The 23,698-nt window shown below is 38.0% G+C and overlaps 1 pseudogene; it reads left to right on the top strand.

The window, feature by feature from the left end:
* Positions 1 to 12,546: 12,546 nt before the first annotated feature.
* On the top strand, positions 12,547 to 13,009 carry LOC102428469 (annotated as a pseudogene).
* The last annotated feature ends 10,689 nt before the right edge of the window (positions 13,010 to 23,698 follow it).

Below are 23,698 nucleotides of genomic sequence, written 5' to 3'. Positions count from 1 at the left end.
ACTTTTGAAGCATCAGTTTTCCTATCCTTTCACATCAGTCAGGTAAGTCTTCAAGACCTATCCATATTTGGCCTCTTTAAATACATTGATTTTAACTTATCTTTAAATAAGCAAGCATTTTTATTACTATAATCAGTAGCATTTTTCATACCATTTCTTTATCTTCTGAAGGGCATTCATTATTAGCGATAAGTGCTTGGGAGCCAAGTGTTCTATGAACTTGTCTGTGCATAGAAATCTGGGTAGCAGCCTAATTCTCCACACAACCATAATCAAGGCAATTTACCTGACAGTTACTGAGGGCTTCCCCCACACACCAGCATGGGGCTGAGCACTGGAGATTCAAAGATGAATAAAACTAGTCCCTTGCTCAAAGTATTTATACATCTCCAACCCTAGAATATATTGTCAATGTTCTTTTTACTTTTGTTTTAATTTCTGTTCCTTACTGTTCAGACTGTTTGCTTTCCTCTCACATCTACTTGTGTCTCATTGAATATGCTGTCATCTGCTTTATTTCCCTGTAGGGTAAATTTGGATTTTAAGCAAATGATCAAGATATTTGTATTTACAAAGTTCTCCCAAACTGCATTGCCTGCAGTACTGCAGTAGAGGTTGCAAAATCAACAAACACGCCATTATTTTCCAAAATATTAACAAATAACTAATCATTTTTTAATGTGAAGCGATATAACTTTACCTTTCACCTTTAGGTATTGGTTTTACCCCAGGATTCACTTAAAATCTTAAAATTAGACCAGAAAGTAGCTAAGAGGGAAGGGGAAACCTCAATAATTATGTTAATTTTTGCAAAGAAATATTGAATTGAAGCCTTCTTTGAAAGAGAGAGTATAATAAAATGAGAATTATTTCATATTCATTGTGTGTGTTTATGGGTTTGTATATATAAGAAAAGGGCAACTAACACTCTTTCCACATCTGTCAAAAAAGGGTCACAGTCACCAGTGTCTGGCTAAATAGTATATTAAAGATTCAACTAAAAACTGAAAAATAAGACTAATGTACTATAGGCAATAAATTGGAGCCCATTTAACAGTTGGTCACCACCATAACTGGAATTCTAACACAGATAGCTCTGTGTATGTCATGCACTGAGTCAGCTCTGACTTCTGGCGACCCTATGAATGAGTAATGTCCTCAACAGCCCTAATCAACTCTGTAGACCCCTGCCTATGGCTTCTTTTATGAAGTCAATCCAGCTCATATTCAGTCTTTCCCCATCTATTTTTTTCAGTATTATTGTCCTTTTCCAAAGAACCCTGCCTTCACCTCATGTGCCCAAGATAGAATAGCATCAGTTTCATCATTTTTGTCTCCAGCAATGTTTTAGGCTTAATTTGCTCTGGGACCCACTTATTCAGGGTTTCTGTAGAGCTCTCCTCCAACACCATATTTCAAATGAATCACTTTTTTTTCTATCAGCCTTCTTAACAGCCCAACTTTCACATCTGTACATAGTAACTGGGAATAGGAGGGTGTGGGTGAGCTTAGCCTTGGTATCTAAGGACACATCTTTGCTCTTGATCTTTCCTCATTCTTCCAGTGCTGCCCTTCTCATTTTCCACTTTTTTTATTTCTTAACTGCAGTCTCTGTTTGAATTGATGACTGAACCAAGGTAAACACAATCTTGAGCAACTTCAAGGTCTTCATTGTCTATGTTAAAATTGTGTATTTCTTTTGTAGTCACGATTTTTACCTTCTTGATGTCAAATGCATCCCACATTGGCACTTTCTTGTGTCACTTTAATCAGATATATCTAACCCTACTTTATTCCACTCATTGAGTCAGGGCAGCAAGTTGGGGTTTTGCTACTAGATAAGTCAAAGAAAAATAAAGATGTTAGAACAGATTTCTTCCCCACAGAAGAGCTTGCCTAAGGTGTTCACACATCCACCCACTGAAATTGAATCACTAATGTAACACATTGCCAAAGAGATGAGAAGCAGTGACTTAACATAAGTTAGCTAGATCTGAGGAGAAAAACCAACATAATCGAAGTCCTGTCAGAATAAGAGATAGGAACCCAGAGGACAATATGAGGTTTTACGAAAAAGAAATATATCTATTTATCAATTCCTACTTATTTAATCTTCTCATCTTCTCCACCACCACCAACCACATCAATATGACTGATGTAGTAAATTTTTTTAAAAATAAAGGATGGTTATATGGCAAAGTCTGACACAATTGCTAGTGAAGAAGGATTGATTTTGAAAGGCTGTTCTAACATTTTGTTTTAATATATAGCAAAATAATGTTACTGACACGATAGGTAAAAAGGCCTACGGATGACAGTTTGAAGAAGGATCAGGCAATAGTGAAGGTGGAGTCACAGAGTTAAATACCTGCAAGGCTACTCAGGAAAGTAAGAAATGAAGCTGGTCTGACAGAAGACCAGAGGGAACGGCACACATTGGAAAGCACCTGCTCTGCTTCGATATGAGCACGATTCTACTCCATCAAGTCATAGCCATGAGGGAAGTGGGAATAGTGGTGCCAGACCTAATTTTTCAATAAAATCTGAAGATCTGAATTTTTGCGTTAATGTTCCCATTTTTTCAAACTGAACAGGACAAACAAAAATGAAGTATTAGCCATTTTAAGCTTAATGTCTGCTATATGTGGCCTCTGCTTTAGCAGGAAATAATTACAAGATACAAAGAAAGGTTTGCTCTGTGATTTGGCTAATATTAACAAAAATGTGACATAGTTCTGGAAACACTATTATTTTTCATCATTAGCTCTGGAACTTGATTCAGTGTAGCTTACCCTTTTAGTTAATGTTGAAAAATAAAATACACAAAACTGCCCCGCGAGGGCATTATTTGTCAACAGAGAGGACCTGAAGGTCACCAGGGCCTGGGGTCAACTTGGATATCAGTTTCAATGTCCAACAAAGCATTGGAGCAAAACCAGGCATTACAAATTAAAAACTTTTTTAGAAAAGGCCATTGCTCGATTCCCTAACCTTGGTGCATAGCCTTAAGAGTGGAGGAAATATGAGTGTAATATCTTTCTCCCACATAAATGTCACTCAAGTGTATCAGCATATTTAAAAGGTATGTTTGTGTTACTTTCAGTCCCTTTATGGCCTGAAATGTCAACACATAGTCAATAGCTCATTTCCTGTTGATATTTAGAACTAATTTTTTAAATGAAACCAAAGATTCATTTTTATAACTCTCTTCCTCTCCATTAGAACAAATCCTGCTTTGGGTTCTGTATACATCTCCTGATCAATTGGATGTCTTTCCTGATCACCCACTGATCTTCATATCAGCATGACCTGAGTTGATTCTGTCTTCAAAGCTGATGCAGGCTGAGACTGTGTTCCCCTTAACAGAGGTCCTTCATTATTCTTCACAACGTTCTCTTTCCTCAGTCCATCCCAGAGCAATTTACTCACCATTCTCTCAATACAGTTGATTTGCAGTGAACTTCACCTCAGCCTTTAAATGACTTTAGCCTTTGTCCATGAAGCCAAATAACACCAGCATCACAGCTAAAGCTTGCTAAATAGTATAATTTGACCGCAATAGCTGACCTGAATTTCAAGTACTTATAGACAAGATTATCTTGACACTAGTTAAATTTACCCTAGCCTTTGGCACCTTGGAAAAATTTCATAAGTTCATATGACTTCATTTTGTTTTGGCAAAAGAGACACTGACCATGTTCTTTTTCTTTTTTTCTTGGTAGTAAAATCTCTCCTTTCATAACAGTATGGTTCCAAACGAAGGAAATCTCAATTGGTGTTTTTCACTGTGTTCCAAGTGAAGATTTGTCAGATATGAAATATTAAAAGTTGTAGTCAGAACAAAGAAAGTGCAACAGATACAGAAAAATGACACTTCACTGAAGCTCACCTAACAGTAGCACATATCTCCTTCTAAAGAAAATGAAATTGGCAAATGCACCTCAATATCAAGCACTGTATAACACAGCAGATTGCAATGGGCTCTCCCTGGGCATTATTCACTTTCTTCTTCAAGGATTGTGAGTGAAGGCTGGTAGACTCTTTCAGGCTATCAATCCCAGTAACTCCTCTTTGGTGAGTTTAAAAAGTAATTGCAGATATATATAGCAGATAATATAAATGGAAAAGTGGATGAGAGTAATTCACTACAAATCATCATTTTTCTACAGTACAAAATGTAAAAATTATGTATAGTATACAAAAATATAGATGCACATAGGGATATTATATGTGAGTGTGGAAAATTATAGGAAATGGAATATTACAGAATGTTTCAGAGAAAAAGAGATTGCAGAGAGAACAGAGTTTTAGGGGAAGGGGAGAGAATGTAGAATAAAAATGAAAATGTGAGCTTCTTCTCAGAAAGAAGTTTGCAGGTGTGAGACAGCCAGGATTCTATGGAATACTGCATGTGTAAGGTTGACGGATTCCCAAGAGAAGGAGAGAGGGCCCATCACCACCTCCCAGAAGATGGGAAGAGGAGGATCTCATCATATAGAACCAGGTCAGTCTGCAGCATCAAGATGGTATCATGAGGAGAAACCCCCCATTCAGAGCCAGCCTAAGGGTGTGCACCCATTCAAGAGTTCACTAATATATTTGATTGGGAAAGGGGAAATGGAAGTTTTCCTTCTCCCTACCATATTTTAAGCCAATTTTTAAATATCATATTTTGTTATATTTTTACTTATTGTATGCCAGGAATATCTGTTGAGGTCAGTAGGACCCTTGTTTCTTTCATTAAAAAGTTAAATACATAAGGAATATAGATCAAAGTATCACATTTATTACTCATCAAGTCTGATCTGAGTTACAGGACATAGCTTGCTGTGAGAACCATGATAACACGGCCACGACAGGTAATAGACAGTGGAAGGTCTCCTAACTCAGAGTGGGATGGTTGATAACTACTGCTTCCTGGACTAGCTAGTCCCCAAAAGGAAAAAAAAAAAGGCACAAAATGAGATGAACGTGATAAGTTTATTTTTATCAATGTCTCCAATCAGATAACTCATCCTTACTTGCCAGGAGTGAAGTGAGTAAAGACTTGGAAATCCTCTGGGAGCTTTATACTAATCCAGCTCTCCTAACATGACCTATATTAAAGATAATGATGTAGGGAAGTCACATGTTTGAAAAATAACTGCTACTCATTTTATTGTAATAGACATTTCCACATATCATCATAAATAGAATTTTCATAAGATTCTTTATTCAGGCCTTTGGTTCAGCAAATAGAGAGGAAAAAATTGCACATATAAAAAAAAGATGAGTAATAGGCCAGATAAAAGAATTTTAGAAAATTTTACCTGTTTTTTTAATAATTAAATGTCAGAATTTCTTAATTACTACTAATTCTCCTTGAAGTCATAAATTTTATAATTCAGTTTAAGAAAAAATCACCATTTTACTGGGTCATTGCACCAACTGATGACTACCTAATAAAGAAAAAAACTCTGATAAGAGAATTGTACCCTGATAAATTTACATAAGTTATGATTTTTTAAAATATAAGGAGTCAACTTGTAGCAGAAGAAAGAACACTGATTGGTCACAAAGAATCCTTTATTCTAGCCTCAAATCTCTCACTTCCTTGTGCTGTGGCGCTGTAGGAGCTAGACAAAGTGGTTTCTGGGGGCTCTTTCAAATCTAAAGTGTCATTCTGTTATCCATAATCACTTCTAATGTTATTAAAATTTTTAAGTATATATGAAACAAGTTAAAACTATTTGAAATACCTTCATATTTGATTCTCTATTTCTTAATATTATTTTTCTAGATTCCTATACTAGTCCTAAATTAGATATGCATTGTATATGCTGTACTAGATACTATATCCTATATGGGAACAGCAATACAGATTATCAAATTCTTGAGTAATCATCTCTTAACAGTTTTTTTTTCTAATGATAAGTACTTACCCTGTCTTTAACACATACTTATGAAAAACTGTACTCTTTCTTAACAATAGTCCTATTTACACAGCAAGGGATGTCAATGCTGAAAATGTGCACCAAACTAAATACAAGCCTTAGCATGTCATTATACAAGGAATTATGTAATTGAGTGATCAATAGAAATGTGTTGTCAACACATAGGCTGATTGTTAAAATTGAATAAGCACTTAGAGAGAACTAGGTATTAAATAAATATGAATAAGAATATTAAATTATCCCTGTTACACTGCAGGAAACTTTGACAATAAGGATTTACCTTCTTCAAATATTTAGAGAGCATAAATTGATTAAAATGAAAATGAAGTGCAAAGCTAAACAAACAGCCAAACAAGACAGTAAGTACGCAATACATAATGTTACAGGAAGTTTGGGGACCACAACATTTGGAAATTGCCATGGCTTTTCTTAGCATTTCTATTGACAATATTCAGAAAACATAGACATGGGCCTCTCAAATACTACACTGTTGATGCTATACATAGCTTTTCTTTTTTCTTTTTGTAAAGTGAGTCACCTATTTTATAATGTTCTCAGTGCAGAACTTCAGTGACCTTACTCCCAGAACACACTTAATTTTCTTGCCACCAAGACTTCCCCAACTTGGGCTATTATTAATGATCATATTAAACTCGTGGACATTGTTGTAACAAGATAAAGTGGAATCATTTTGGTTTGATTTTTTTTCCCTCATATCATATGAACTTCAAGCAAATATTTGTACTTCAGATCTATAAAATTAAGATATTTGTACGGGGACAGTATTTTATATTCACTTGATAAAAACAGAACAGAAGGTTTATGACTATAAAATATTTGAAGGATAAAAAAATGTCTTGTTAATTAGCCTGGATGCACAAATTACTGTGGGTCTTAATGTAGGCAGACAGAATGTTCTTAAAACACATCCTATTTGTATCTCACTTGGCTAAGCTACTGCTGCTCTCTGATGTTGGACTTCTCCACATAGAGAGGCTGGTAAGTCTAACAAGAGCCGATCAAGCATTTGCCACCTGGAAGATCATTTGACTCTATCGGCACTGCTGAGTAAGTCCATTTTATCTCCCTCCCTCAATACTGTGCTCAGCACCAGAAACCGGGTGGGGACGCGTACTAATGAGCATCCAGTTCTTTCAGATGATTGAAGACAAGGTGGTAGCCAAAGGAGTTGTGGTGCCACTTTGAAGAGAATACTGATGATCATGGATTGCTTGTGTGACCCTTTTCCTTATAACTGAAAAGAATTATTTCCTCTCTGTTCCTAATGCTACTCGGAATGCAGACTCTGTAAGAAGCGAAATTATATATACCCAAAGAACAGTTACTCTAATAAGCTTATTAGTATACTTTGGCAATTAATATTATATGTAATGGTGTGAATGTCCAAAAAAATGTAATGCTTTTTTCATAGTTTAACAGGCCCTTAATGAAGACCAGATAAGCTAGAGAGCTCTCACTGGTGCGGCAATTGAATTTAAATTAGGAAAAAAACGGAGTTAGCCTCTTAATAGCCTTGGCCAGTTCATAGAAAATGGTGCTGAAGTCATCCTAAATTTATTATAATGAAATGGACTGGGTGAGTCAGCATGTTTGTCATCCCTGGGAGCAGAAACAGTGCACTATTCCCCTCTCGTGATACAGTAAAGGAGCTAGAGTCATGGAACACTTGCTGGGAAAATGAATTCTTTTCCAAAATCTCTACTCTTCATTTTAAAACTTTGTTCCAAATTTGTTTAAGAACAGTCTAGTGGATCTTATCATTTAAATACCGAAGAAAAATGGTATTCAATTCTTCTTTGGGTGCCTTTCCAATACGAAAATGTGCCTTTCTCCAGTTGTCTTAGCCTCAAGATCTTTGCAAATTAAATAAAACAGTACATTTAATCCTTTGGTCGATTTGGATAAATTAAGTCAAACTTGCACACTAAATGTAGCATTAAGTCCCCATATACGTACAGGTTGCTATCGGTTAGCCTAGGCTGAGTTGCATAACAAACCATCACAAACTCTCGTGGCTCACAACAAAAGCTTTGTTTTATTGTGTCATTCCTCTCATTCGTGCCACAAAACCCATTATGGTTCTGCTCAATATTATCTTCTCAACACTATTCAGGTTGACAGAGTAACCTTTATAGGATATTGTCCATCTCATAGTGAAACATACTCTGGCTTAAGGTTTCCACTTGAAAGTAACAAACATCACTTTTGTTCACATTTTCTTTGCCAAACCAAACGTCATATTGCCAAAGTCTAGCATCAATGAGATTCAAATAAATAATCTTTCCACAGGGAGATACATGACATGAAGGGGCATAGCAAGAAGAACAGAAAGAAATTAAACCATATTATAATGTTTGTTCTCTTATTCACAAATAACTAACACCCTCTGCTCCATATATAGGGTATAATAATTCCCATCCTATCTCCACTGGAGGTAATCTATAACTTTCATCATCCCATCAAAGCATGAGGCGCACATTCTCTTGAGAATTTTTATACTGGGTGTATACGTGCCTCTTCTGGAGTCGAAGACCCAGAATTGAAGAAGGTAGTAATCAGCCCCTCCCTACCCCACCTCCATTAATAAATACATCCATTCAGATACAGGAAGAATGGTAGACATATGCAGCCATTTTTCTAGTGATTCTAACATCCTGCTGGCAGGCATTGTAAGGAGCCTACCTTGTAAGGAGTGTTATGGACTGAATGTTTGTGTTCCATCAAAATTTACACCTTGAAGCCCTAACTGGCAATATTTGGAGATGAGGCCTTTAAGGAAGGAGTTAAGGTTAAATGGGGTAGTCAGGTTAGGGCCTTAATTCAAGGGAATTAGCATCCGTATAAGAAGAGACACCAGAGCACTCTCGCTTGTTCTCTCTCTCTCCAGGTAAGTACACAGGGAGAAAGCAGCTGTCTGCAAGCCAGGGAGGGAGTTCTCACCAGAAAGTGACCATGCTGGCACCCTCATCTCAGACTTACAGCCTCCAGAACTGTGAGAATATAATTTCTGTTGTTCAAGCCATCAAGGCTGTGTTATTTTATTATGACAGCCTTAGGAGACCAGCACAGCAGGGAATGTTTCTGGATTAAGCTCTATTTCCGCCTGCAGGAGCAGATCTCCATTCCATTGTTGTCGATAGCGCGTGGTTCAGCCCCCTGGGAGGTCTTTTCCTATTATCTCCCTGACCTCTTTAGGAGGACATTACAGCAAATGACCTTCTTAGAATCTGAGAACATTTCACACCCTGTTTTCTGCCCATAAAAGATTGGAAGCCTAAAGGTCACATTAAGTTTTGAAAATTAAATCTCTTTTAGTTAAGGCTAGTGGATTTTGGGGGATCACACTAATCTATATAGATTTAAAAAATAGTTTCTTGTCTATTTGACTTATATCAGTACATGTGCCAAGAACTACAATCACAGTTCTTTTTAGAACATGCCTCCACTCTAGACCAGGCATCTCAGGTCTATATGAGAGCCATGATCTTTGTCACTTCTGGGAAATTTTATCCAGTTGGGAGAGTTTAGTGGGTATCACTTTGTCAATTTGAGGATTTTTACAATGATACTTACGGCCACACCCTTTCTTTTGTTCAAGCGATGTTGTCTGCTTTAATTACCCATGTTGCTGTGAGGCCTTCACTGCTTTACCTTTTCACAGTTGGAGCTTGTTTGATACCACGTGTGGGCTACTCTTGTCTTTGTTCAGCAACTTATAACAAAAAAGAGATGAGCTCAGAAAAAAAGAATTGTTTGTTTGCAGAAATGAGAGGGAACAGAGTCAGAAAAGAAATAAAAAGCTTCTTCTTATAGCAATGCATATCAGTCTCGCTCATATTTCATTGACCAAAGCAAAACATGCCCAATCTTATATCAGCAGAAAAGGGAACTATAAATCCTTCCTTTGGAAGAAATGGTGGAGCAATAGTACCATCTACCACAAGGCTTTACAATATCTACATAAAATTTTCATTGTGCACATATATCATTCCTGTGAAATGGGTAGGAAAAAGTAGGTAGTGTTACTAGCCTCATTCTCCAGAGTATAAAATGAAAGTTCTTGGAAATTTAAATCATAACCAAATTTTAAAATGCTAATAAGACAAAGAAAATTAACCTAGAACCTCAGATTCCTGCCTTTTAATGGGACACTCTTTCTACCACTCTGGTACTCATGAAATACAAAGGTTACACAATGCTGGTACATGGACACAAATGCCCCAGGAGACAGGGAACACACAATAGTAATAATGTTTGAGCACCAAAGAGCTCTGTGTTCCAGCTCTCTTACATGCTAGCTTTGTGAGCCTCAGCAAATCTCTTACTATTTTTTTTTTAATTCTCACCTGAGGATATTTTTCCATTGATTTTTAGAGAGAGTGGAAGGGAGAGAGAGAGAAACATCGATGTGAAAGAGATACATCTATTGATTGCCTTCCCACATGCTCTGACCAGGGCCAGGAATCGAGCCTGCAACTGAGGTACATGCCCTTGACCAGAATTGAACCTGGGACCCTTCAGTTTGCAGGCCGATGCTCTTCCCACTGAGCCAAACTGGCTAGGGCTCAGCAAATCTCTTAAACTCCCTGTAATTCAGTTTCTTCATCTGTAAACCGGAAATTGTTTTTATTTAATGCAGACTCAGATACTAGTTTAGTACATATACTAGTATTTGATACTGCATTAAATATCAGATCCAGAATATGAAAAAGAAGAACGAAAAGCAAGATCGAAGTACAAAATAGGCCTATTGTCCTGGGCATTTTCATCTCAGTTATGTCCCTATTTCTTTATATAGAGAGTGATCCTTTTTATAAAGTGAACACATAAACTATGCACTTGCATAACTTATGCAATTAACATGAAGCATAAAGAGCAGCCATTTAAAATTCCTAACCTTTTACATAGGCAGCAAAAACATAAAATTTAGGATATAACAAATATTAGAATAAGGTAACACTAGATGCATATTTGATTCTATGTCAAATATACATCGGTTTTATTAAAAATACATTGTTTTCTATATGAAATGGGAATGATATTATTGTTTTCACTTTCCAGATAAAATAACTTTTGTTCCAATTAAATTGCTTACATGTTAAGGTCTTGGGCTTAGAAACCACTGTGTGCTAAAAACTCAAAAATTCTTATTCTACATAATCATATTTCATGGTCTTCGGCACAACTGATATGAAAAAATTACTTGCAGTTCCATTTCTCATCAATTCTTTTCAAGTACATTTATATCATAACGTCAATCTCACATAAAGCCAGAGCAAGTGCCTCTTTTTACTATCCCAACACATACTGTTCTATCATTGAAATATCAGTACACAAGGCTTTAAATCTCAAGCACATTCCTTTTACTGGATTCATAAAGTTCAATGTGATTTCTTAAATATAATATGTAAAAGAGAATTCCACTATTACTGTGAAGTCTAAATTCCAAGGTGAACATTTTAACAACAACCAATGTCTCATGACTATTGAGTGTGGACATTTATGCTCTGGTTCAGCTGAAACTCATAGAGCCAGAAGTCATACACACTTCCATACAAAGCAAATCGTCCAGGAAAATAAACCCCTAAGTAGCAGGCAAACCTTAAGCCATTTCAAAGCTGCAAAAATCACCACCATTAAGTTAGAAATAGGATCTACTTAGAGAGCCGCGTCAGGGTCAGCATCAATCTCATGAGATGACAGAAAGCCTTCCCACTCAGTTAATCCTGCTACAGAAAAGGCACTCTTCCAGAAAGAGAGGAGTCCATGCAAATCATAATAAGGATCAGTAACTCTACTCACAATATCACGGGAGGAACACTGGCAGACACAGCGGGCTCCTCAAGTGACATGCGAGAGAGAGGAAGGACAACATGCAACATATGCACCAAGTAATGAAGTAAAATGGGTTTATCTGGGGAAAAATGTTCTCTCCTTCTTTTTTGGTAACTACTTGAATTTCAACTTTTAAAAAGTAAAATCTTACTCAACCTTTTAACTAGTTGAAATGTAACAATAAAATATCATTTTTTACTTATGATTCTTGCAAAAATTAAAAAGAGCTATGGATCCCCATGATGGTGAATGTGTAAAATAACAAGAGTTCTGATAGCTGGAATATAAATCGGACAAGCTTTTCACATGGCAGTGTGGCAATGTATGCCAACAATCTAAATGCGCATGGTCACAACAATTTCACTTTGGGATTTCTCATATGGAAACAAACAAAAAATGCAAAGATACATGTCAATGTGAAGTTCAGGTAGGGCACTGTTTCATTAGTAAAATTTGAAACAACCTAAAAGTTGTCTAATAAAGAGTTTTTTTTAAATATGTTTTTACTGATTTGTGAGAGAGAGGAAGGGAAAGGGGGAGAGAGAAACATCGATTGGCTGCCTCCTGCATGCCTCTTACTGGAGACTGAGCCTGCAACCCAGGCATGTGCCCTGATCAGGAATGCAACCAGTGACCTTTTGGTGCATGATCAATCAACCAACTGAGCCACATGGGCCAGGGCCAATAAAGAGTTTTCAAAATAAATTAAGAGTCTATCTGCACAGCTCTCTGTCTTCTCTGCACTGGGAGCAGCTCTCCTCATCCCCTGAAAATGTTCGCCTGCACCAAGTTTATCTCCACCCGCTCCTTGGACAGAAGCACCTCTCAGCTGAGCCGCCGATGTCTGCAGTGGTGCTGAAACAACCCACGACACTGACAGATGGGAGCCTCAGCAGCTTGGCAGCGCCATGTCCCCTGACCTCACTTATTTCTAGCTGCAGCTTCCAATCCAGCACCATTTCAAGGGACATAGACACAGCAGCCAAGTTCATTGGCGCTGAGGCTGCCACAGTAGAGGGGGCAGGCTCTGGGGCTGGAATTGCAACTGTGTTGGGAGCCTCATCGTTGCTTATTCCAGAAACTCTTCTCTGAAGCAACAGCTCTTCTCCTACACCATTCTGGGCTTTGCCCTCTCAGAGGCCCTGGGACTCTTTTGCCCTGTAGTGGCCTTTCTCCTCCTCTTCGCCATGTGAAGGAGCTGTCTCCACCTCCCATAGTTCTTTTTCTTGTTGCCCTGTATGTTCCTTTTCTTGCACCTCTCCAGGCAGCCTGGGGAAAGTGGTTGGCTCAGGGTTTGACAGAGGGAAGACAAATAAATACTGTATTAATAAGAAAAAGAGATATATCCACACAGCAGAATACTATGCAGCTGTTAGAAAGGATCGGGTAATTGGTAGGTATTAGTTTATCATTTTCTAAATGGAGATTATAGGTCAGTATGCATTAATATAAAAAAATATACATATTTGAATGTGCAATGCAGGATGCTGGAAAGAAAAACACTTTCCTAATAATTGTTCATCTCTAAAAAGTGGGATTATTGGGCCCCTAAGAATCTCCCACACTTTTGCAGACCTGAAGATTAGACCAAAGCCACACGGGGCAAGGTAAGACGCCCATGCAGGCACACACATGCTGCTGGCCATTTTATTATTGTATTTTGCATCAGATATTTCTAGATGTTTTGGGTACATTCATGATATAATGAGTTCTTTGGCAGGGAAATAACGTACAAGTTCAAGATCACCTAATATCTTATTTTATACTACCGTCAGTGGGTTATCATTTGGGGCAAATGATAGAGAAATTGCCCAAGTTTGTATCACACTATATATTAACAAATATATCACCCTTGTATCTGGCAGCACTATCTCTCATAAGCTTTCCTTTCCTGAATGTGGGAATGACACTCACCCAGGCGTGGGAACTATTTTTTTTTTAAATATATTTTTATATTGATTTCAAAGAAGGAAGGGAGAAAGGTGAGAAGGATAGAAACCATCATTGGTGAGAGAAGAATCATCAATCGGCTGCCTCCCTGCTTGCCCACACCTGGAGATCAAGCCCACAACCCAGAGATGTGCCCTGACCCGGGAATTGAACTGGTGTATCTTTGGACTAATAGGTTGACCGGCTCAAACCAACTGGAACCAAGCCAAGCTGGGCGGGACCTATTCTTTAATACACAGGCAAATAAAAGAATAAAATAGGCAAACACACACGTGCCCGAATGATTACAAGTGCTTTTGAAGTTTTAGGTCACAATTTCTACTAACAGCTCTTCTACATGTCTCTCTGTCTCACTGTCTCTTCTTTCCCTGTGATATAAGCAATAATGTTATAGTTGAAATTGGCTTTCCAGCTCTGAACTATAGCTTATCTTTATTCTTAAAAGTTAAAAATGACACAATATAGATTCCAAGTTTCCTTCGCCCAGCTCTAAAAAGAAGAGAAGAGTGAACAAATTTCAAACACACAGGAGATAAGATCAGGCAGAAGAAGACATAATGCAGAGTTGCAAGAGATTCCTTCCTTTTGTCAGAGATGTTTCTGCAGGGCGTCTCCATTCTCCTCCTCTGTGAACCTAATAAATGTCTTAACTATGTCACTCATACAATGATACTGGGAAAAAGGTTCTGGCAGGCCCGCTCTGAGATGTGACTAGAGTACCTCCGAAAATAAATATTATTTTGCTTTATCTCATTAATCTTGGCCATTTCTTCCTTCCCTTCGGCCAGCCTGACTCAGAAAGGCAAGTACTTTATCCATGTGACACAGAGTTATAGGGAAATTGCCACTCAGACTTTGAAAATGAGTCTTTTCCATTTTCTGACAACCATTTATCTCTCCGCCATCAGGCAATACCTAAAAATTTTTATGTGTGTTTTATCTTAAAGATGAGTTCCTGCTGAATCTCAGGGCCTGTCAATATATTTTACGTTTGAAGGAAATAGTAACTTTCCAAAACAGCCGCATTTTCTTTTCTACGGTCATACTATCATTTAAAACAATTATCCAAAACCTTTGGCAAGCTACTGTATTCCCCTGTTTACAACATGACCTCATTCCTAACTAATTCACAAAAATGTGTTTCAAATGAACTAGACATCAAATGAATTAAAAATGTAACGCTCCAAGCAGATAGGAAAATTGAAAAATTATTATTAGCTTTGAATAATCACAAATAACAAAATTATAATTATTAATGTTGAATGTTTAATTTCAAATTCCCCCTCCTAAATTTTCAGTTTTATACTTTTTTATAAAGATATATACAAAAAGGTATCTAATGCTTATAAGCCTCTCCTACATTCCAACTTTTAAAATTATTATCATTTCTCCTTACTCATTCTTGTGTCCTCTTCATTGTAATTTGTCTTAGCCTTCTTAGTTCTTTTGCTTGACCTCCAACCACACTTATTTGTAAACTACAGCATTTTTGCTATTTCAGGGGATTTTTATCCATAAATTGATGATTCTTTGTTGTTCGGCTTGTATTTTAATGAGACTCCATAAACTGCTTATTTGTTACTATAGTCTACTTTATTTCCCCCACAATATTAGATGCATCCAAAAATCGTTTTGCTCTCTGTGACATGTCCAAACCTTGACTGACCAGGTTTCCCCTTCATTCAAAAGATTTTGTATCAGTCAATCCCTCAATTCATATCAACTTAAGCCAACTTAAACAAAGAGTTTGTTATGTGAAAAGTTTCTTAGAAGATCCACTGTGGCAAACACTTCTTTTTCCCTACAGCTTCTATTTTCCACTCATCTGGCAGATCTCTCCTTCCCTTCACTCTGCTCTGTGCAACTGAGAGCTGATCTCCATCAACAGGCTCCCTTGCCCTCTGCTTTCTAGTTGGGGGTCATTCAAGGAGAAGCATTAGCAAGATATTGGAGGGTAGGAGAGAAGTAAAGTTAAAGTCATGCCCTAACCTGTTTGGCTCAGTGGATAGAGCATTGGCCCCACAGACTGAAGGGTCCTGGGTTTGATTCCAGTCAAGGGCATGTACCTCGGTTGCAAGTTTATCCCTGGCCCTGATTGGATTGCATGTGTTTTGGGGGGGAGGCAACCAATAGGTGTGTCTCTCTTATGCCGTTTCTCTGTGTCTCTCCCTCTCCTCTCTCTCTCTCTCTCTCTCTCTCTCTCTCTCTCTCTCTCTCTCTCTCACACACACACACACACACACACACACACACACACACACACACAATATCCTCAGGTCAGGATTAACAAAAATAATCTGATCTCCATGTATTGGTGGATCCCTCTAGGGAACCTTCTCCATATGACTACCCTTCCCCAGGTCTGGCTACCACTTCCCCCATTGCCACTTCAGATCTAGAGGTAGAAATAGCTCCTCCTTTTGCTAATAGTGGAGTTCTGAACTACCTCTTGTTAGCTCCACTAAGCACTTTGAACACTTTAATAGGTGATCTCTTTACTAAACTTCTCTCACTATACCCACATTGAATGTGCTTCTAAATGCTACAGCTTCTTAAAGACCTTTGAAAATTCCCAAGTTCAAATCCATGACCTTTTATTGTGTCTATGTAGGTAATTTATCATCTTACTTTTCCAGTTTTGATTCAGTTATTAGTCTTTTCTAAATTTGTGTATTTCATATACAATTTTCTGTTTAAAATCTGTGCTCAATTATTGTGGAAAATCTGAAAATTTTGAAGAAAAAAACCTTTATAATGTTTACTATTTGACTCTTTATGGAAGAAGTTTGCTGACCCTATTCTAGGTCATAGGTCTATGTATTAGATTGAGGTCATCATACAGATATTTGTAAGTTTGGGTCCTGCAGAAAACAGATACCCAGAACGAATTTGAAGTCAAGAGATTTATTGGGGGGATAGGGAGCAAGAGTAGGCAGGGAAAACCTTCGAATGAAGATGCAAGGCTGACATCTGTGAACAGAGAAGGGGAAGGAGGGAGCACTCAGTAGGAAAAGCCTCAGGTAACAGTGTAGCTTTGAGGAAGTCCTAGCCAGACCAACAAATTCAATCACGGAGGAGCCCTGCATTGGGCAGAAATGGCCAGGCCCTGTCACCCCCTCATGCTCTGGCACCGACTGGAAGCAGCTCATGGGGAGCATGGCCTCAACGTGAATGCAGCAGATCACAAGAGTACCTCATAGCAGTTCTTCCACGAAAGTCAGGTCCATCTCTCTACTGCCTCTCCTACTCCACTACTTTCATACTCTAGAATTCAATTTTTGTTATCACTGGCAACCAATTTAAATTTTTCATATATTAGAGACCACCATAATGAATAATTATGAAGAAGCCATGTAAGCTAAGGCAGACCCCTTCAACATGTGTGCTATGGATTTTGCACTTAAAGCATGTTGTTGGTTCCCTATAAAAAGCAAAAAGCCTTTAAATTCAGAAATCATGGACTATTTTTGCTCTTTATATTTAAAGATAAAGCTGCTTCCAAGATCACTCTCAGCCTGGGGCCCTCAGATGACTGATACATGAGCCGGCATCACTCAGGGCTATATAACAACCTTCTCCAGGGCCTGTCATTATTCAGGAGTCTACAGGTGACTGCACTGGATTCCTCACTTCTGATTGACACATGTCATCACACTGCCACAACCAGCAGTCGCCAACCGGTGGTCCCTGAGGTCCGAAAGGTTGGCGACCGCTGCCAGGCAGACAGACACACATACACATACGCGCACACACACACACACACACACACACACACACACACACACACATTCTATTGTATATCTCTTCACTATGTCATAACCACTCTTATGCTTTACCACCTGACTGTACCTGGGACCCTCCCCTGGCCTACACTACCTCTCCCCTCCCCTAGAAGCCCAGCCCATCTTCCAAGTTTCTATTCAAGCTCTGCTTGCTCAATGCTCCTTCCCTGACTACTCTAGCTCTCAAATTTTTCTAGCCCTGACCTCCTACAGCTCTTTCACACACCACCACTCATTTTTGCTTTGCTTGTACATGTCTTGCTTCTCCAGGAAGAATTCATTTCCTTATGATGAGAGACTGCTCTTTGAACTGCCTCTGTACCTCGCACAGCATCTAGCTAGCTCTCATATATACTTAACCTAGGTAGAATACCTTTCCTTCAAACCCCATGCCCTTTCTCCAAGGCTCATTTCAAATTCCACATTCTCTAAGTATTCTTTGAGTTCAAATTGAGATTGTTTGTATCTTACTCTGCACTGCCATAACACTTTGCTTGTACTTTTAATATATAATTCTTTCTTCTGTGAAACATAATCAGCTGCTTATGTATTTTTCTTCTCTACTTTTATTAGATTATAAGATTTTAGAAGGCATATTCGTCTTTGTAGCCTTTGTATTTGTTCTCTGCATAAGCCTGGTCCTTGGTTTTGCATTGCATGAAGGAATGGATGAAGAAAAAAATGGTAATAATTGAAACTTTGTACAGAAAAGGTAACATGAAAGAAAATATGACCAATAATGGGAAGAAGCCTTAAGTAGGTCTCAGCTCTACCACTGACTAGCTGTGGGATCTGGGAAAGTGAAGTAACTGCTTTAAACATGAATTTTATCATTTGTAAAAATCTGTGGGTGTAATAAATGTTAATAAATAACATGCTTTATAACACAAACTCTGCAGTATTTGAATCTCAATGTTGCCAATTACCACTTGGGAAAGTAATCAAACTATAACAAGTTTATTTTCTCACTTGTAAAATAATTATAGTACAAAATGATAGCCTACCTCATAGTGTTATTCTGAAAATTTAATAAAATAATGTCTATAATGATCTTAGAAAAGACCTAGAATTAGAAAGCTTGGTGTGCCTGGTAGTTGGAAGTATTATTACTATTACTACTTTTATTATTATTATTGTTATTATTATTATCAAGATCCCTTTCATGTTTAAAAATCAGTGATTCTATAATGGCACTTTCAATGGCATCATCAATCTCTGAACAAATGCTTTTCTTAATGATCAAGTCAATACTGAACTGATCATTTGTCTAACCATTAACATAAATAGATGTTCTGATGGTTATTTATAAATTTTAATCTGTTGGTTCACTACAATGAGAAGCTTATAGGAAAATTAAAATAAATTTAAACATCAGGAGCTAGTCTTATATATATTCTAGCTAAGCAAAGAGGCTGACCAAAATGACCACAATCATAATAATTTAAGAATCCATGTTGATGGTAGCATAGCACAATATGTTAAATCAATTGATTTGGGTTCAAATTTCAGATCTACAATTATTGCTATGGGAACTGGGATCTTTCACAAATTGCTAAGCTCTTTGAGCTACAGTTTCTTCATCTGCAAAATGTGATAGTAATTATTGCAAATTCAAAAAGTTATGAGCATTAATTTAACACATGTAATGAGTGTCTGGCATATAGCAAACACTCAATATATGTTGGCTATTATCATTATCCATGCATGTACTCTGCCTGCAAAGCCTTACAAATAGAAGGTACTATCATTATTGCTACCATCATAGCTCATGCAAGACTGTTGTGTGGAAATGCTAATTAGGAAAGGAAATATATGTTAGAATAAGAGGGAGAAAGAACCAAGGTTAGATTACAGAAACAGAAGTTAAATTAGTAAATTCAGGAAAATTTTTGCAAATTATATAAACCTTGAAGTGAAGTGGAGAGAGAAAGAAGAAAAATAGAGCCCCAGGCAGGCCTTGAGGAGGGATTGAGAACAAACAAGGAGAGAGCAGGGGAATCATTTGCACTTTTTAAATAAGCTCAGGCCAAGCTGCTCTGTGCATATGCCATTGCTGGTTTTCCTGCTATAGCATCACACCTATGATGCCCACATTAGAATAATAAAATATAGATGCACATGAGTAATCATGGCTGACATAAGCATAGTTCTTTGAGAATCATCTAGGAAGAACACCTGGAAGAATTTGTGTCTCAAAGAATGATGTCATGAAAAAGAATATGACATATTATAAAAGGTTACATTGAGCCTGTTACTAGAGAGTATCCTGAGGCTACTGACCTATAGCTCCTTCCAAATACTTTGGTTAGCATCAGCATTAAGCAATAAATCCCAAGTTATATATCCATGCTTTCTTAACTGGCCGTCTTGCCAATGTTGATGCTTAGACATCAACACAGATGTCAAAGAAACACAATTGAAGAAAAGTAGATGTTCACTCTCTGTTGCTTGCCTGCTTTTCCAAACCCCCTCACCATAACCCACCACCACCACCTGTCCAGGGTTGGGTGCAGCCAGGAATAACAGAGAAAGGAACAACATACTCTGACTATGTATGGTCCTCTGAAAGGGTAGGAAAGATTGACAAGAAAATCAAGGCCACTGATAATGTATTCATCTAGTTTCCCAAAGGAGGTCACCAAAAACAAAAATCCGCATGACACATGTGGCAAATTAATTTTAATTGAGAATAACTGTTAAACTCTTCAAAGAAGAGTGGGTGCTATTCACATAAAGTTTTAAAGATAAAACAAGATTTCAAGAAACTTCCCATTTGCATAGGACCATTATAGACTAAACTCTCTTCCTCTGCCAAACCTCTTTTCTCCCTCTAATTTCTCCTCTCAGATTTCTGAGTAAACGTGTGATTTTATGCACTACTAGGGCACTTTGGTAGAAAAGTTTAAGAACCATAAAGATGTTGTTTCCTTCGCATTATACAAATATCCTTGGATGAATGTGTTGGTGCAGAATGAAAAGTTTCTCACTTCCCACATGGGTTTTTTTTTTCTTTTTTAATAAGCAACAGCTCAAAAGCTTTTTCCTCTACCCCACGGCTCTGCAGTTCTGCATCTGTCACTACCTTTGTGTTACTACATTTGTAAATTTCCCTCTTTTGAAAGTCACAATCTGTCCTTCACCAAACACACCATCTAGCAGCTTTCCCTGATGAGAGTATATAAATCTCACTATTTGGGCTTTCTGATTAGACAAAGGCGAATGTAATACCCCTTACCTGTTTCTCCCCTCAATGAGATGGAAAATTGCTGGTTTTATCCATGTGTCAGGAGCCACTAGTACAGAGCTGGCTGTCCTGCTTCTATCCTGCTGCTTGGCTGTAATCTTTTCAAAAGTATCCCCCTTTTCCTTAATGACTTCCTAGGATTTGGTCCAGAGACATCACCCCATCAAGCTGCAGCCCATTTTGTAAGCATGTAGTCATTTTGGATTTTTCAACCAATAAAGCACTCAAGACAGTCTTCCCTTTCAACTGAATATTTAGATTATATGAATTTGGTGCTATTTGATGTAAAAGAGCACAAACTAAATCATAAATATGGACTTCACTCGAAGTACCTAACTTTTTTTTTAATCCTCACTCAAGGATATTTTTCCATTGTATTTTTTGTTTTTGTTTTTTTAGATAAGCATGGAATGGAGGGAGGGAGGGGAGAAGAGATAGAGAGAGAGAGAGAGAGAGAGAGAGAGAGAGAGAGAGAGAAAGAGAGAGAGAGAGAGAGAGAGAGAGAGAGAGAGAGAATGGAGGGAGGGAGGGGAGAAGAGATAGAGAGAGAGAGAGAGAGAAAGAGAGAGAGAGAGAGAGAGAGAGAGAGAGAGAGAGAGAGAGAGAGAAAGAAAGAGAGAGTGAGAGAGAGTCAGAGAAACATTGGTGTGAGAGAGACACATTGAGGGGTTGCCTCTTGCATGTGCCTGGGAATGAACTGCAACCCAGGTACGTGCCCTTGACCAGGAATTGAACCTGTGACCCTTTGGGGTGCGGGCCAACACTCTAACCACTGAGCACACTGGCCAGGGCAAAGTACTTAACTTTTATGGCCAGTTTCTACCTGCTTATGGTGGCTCTTAAAACCATTAAATACTTGTGTATGTGTTTTAATTTTGTTTAGAATTTATCACTGATATCTACAGGAGAGTTCTTTTTTTAAAATATATTTTTATTGATTTCAGAGAGGAAGGGAGAGGGAGGGATAGATAGAAACATCAATGATGAGAGAGAATCATTGATCAGCTGCCTCCTGCACACCCCCTACTGGGGATCAAGCCTGCAACCCAGGCATGTGCCCTAGACTGGAATCGAACCCAGAACCCTTCATTCCACAGGCCGATGCTCTATCCACTGAGCCAAACCAGCTAGGGCTGCAGGACAGTTTGTGATAATCTACTCTCCCATTATTGACCAGCAATTTCCTTTAATTTTTTATTTTATTTTATGACAGTGACTTGGTGAAACAAACAGTATTTCTAGTTTCTAGTATACAGTAACCTTTATATTGTCATAAAAGTTTGGAGTGGGTGAGATCAAGGGTCACTGGTTAAGAACATAATGTGACTTTCAAACTAAGGAGATTTACAAATGTAGTAACCCAGAGGGGTATAGTTTGTTCTGCTGGTTTATTTTTCAAACAAGAAAATTTGAACATTAACATGTTCAAATACCTTTTCCTGCCAAGTCAACAACATCATCAAATAGATTAACAAGGTGAAAGAGCACTCAGGGGATTCTAAGGCGAACTAAATAACACCCTTATGCATAAAGACTGTTAAATAAATGAAAATCATCTCTCAGGCAAATAGAGCTGGTCCCCAGCATCAATTTAGTCCCTTCTGCCTAAAAATAAGGTTATTTCCTTCTCTTTAAGATATTCAAATTCTTGCTCCCACTGGTTCCTTTGGTAATATTTTTTTTCTTCTCCTAGCTGGGTCTGAGGCAGCAATGAAACAGAAGAGAAAAAGAAGGCTCAGTTTGAACTCAGGAACAAGGTTCCAGGTTAATCACCCTTGGAAAGGTGTTGCAGGAATTTGAGTCAGAGCTGTTACCATCACCACCGAGCCATCATCCCATGGTGCAGGCAGGACAGAAGGCAGAAACGTGGTAACACAATATCCACACTCGGTAAAGATCAGTAGATGGTTTTAAACACAATAACTAATGAATATTTTTTGGTGGCAGCAAGGGGCATGAATAAGAGTGTTATCGTGGGTGAATTTGGTACCTAAAATAGAGAAAATATAGTGCAGGACACATAAAACAAAGGCATCTTCAATGCTGGAGATAACATCGTTTCAGACCTCCTGCCTTTAAATCCTAGAACCATCATCTTCTAGTCATACGATTTGGGGAAAGTCCTTTAATCTATCTGTGCTACGACATCTGGGAACAGGGGTGACAGGACCAGGACTCAGTCTCCAGATGTCCCAATTCACTGACAGATACCTGAGTCCCCATGCTATTTGACCTTTTTTTTAAAATTCTTTATTGTGTCCTTATCCCCACATTACCCCCTCATACCTCCACTCATGACCTCACCTCTCTGTTGTCTGTGTCCATTGGTTAGGCCTATATGCATGCATATAAGTCCTTTGGTTGATCTCTCCCCCTTACCCCTACCCTCCCCTACCTTCCCTCTGAGGTTTGATGGTCTGATCGATGTTTCTCTGTCTCTGGATCTGTTTTTGTTCATCAGTTTATGTTGTTCATTATTTGGCCTTTTCAATTCCACTCTGACCATCTCAGACTTTCCTTTCTATATTCTTATTTCCTATTATTTTACTCTCTGCAACTCCAACTGTTCTTTCTCTCCTGAATTAAGCCTACATATTTCCAGTTCCTTTTAAAACCTAAATTACATGGACTTTCAAGCCAGTCAATCTACCTTCATTCCAAAGGCTGCTGCTCTCAGGAAACCATTGGTTCATTTGAAACTTTCTATATTCCAACAGATGTTTCGTATTTATTTATGTAAGTAACCAGACACTACTGCTATCAGCACTTTAACAGCACTCTATCTAAGTATTCCATATTCCTACTTTGCTAAAGGCGATATCAAGAAATGGCACTGAAAACACAAATAAAGGGAAATAAACACAAAAGTGTCTTTTGATAGCTTACAAAACCTGTTCAGAAGAGCAGGGGCTTTTAATTAGGAATGCTGCAAG

The sequence above is a fragment of the Myotis lucifugus genome, unplaced genomic scaffold (genome assembly GCF_000147115.1).
Source record: "Myotis lucifugus unplaced genomic scaffold, Myoluc2.0 scaffold_57, whole genome shotgun sequence".
NCBI classification, from domain to species: Eukaryota; Metazoa; Chordata; class Mammalia; order Chiroptera; family Vespertilionidae; genus Myotis; species Myotis lucifugus.
This window is presented reverse-complemented; position numbering and strand designations above follow the sequence as displayed.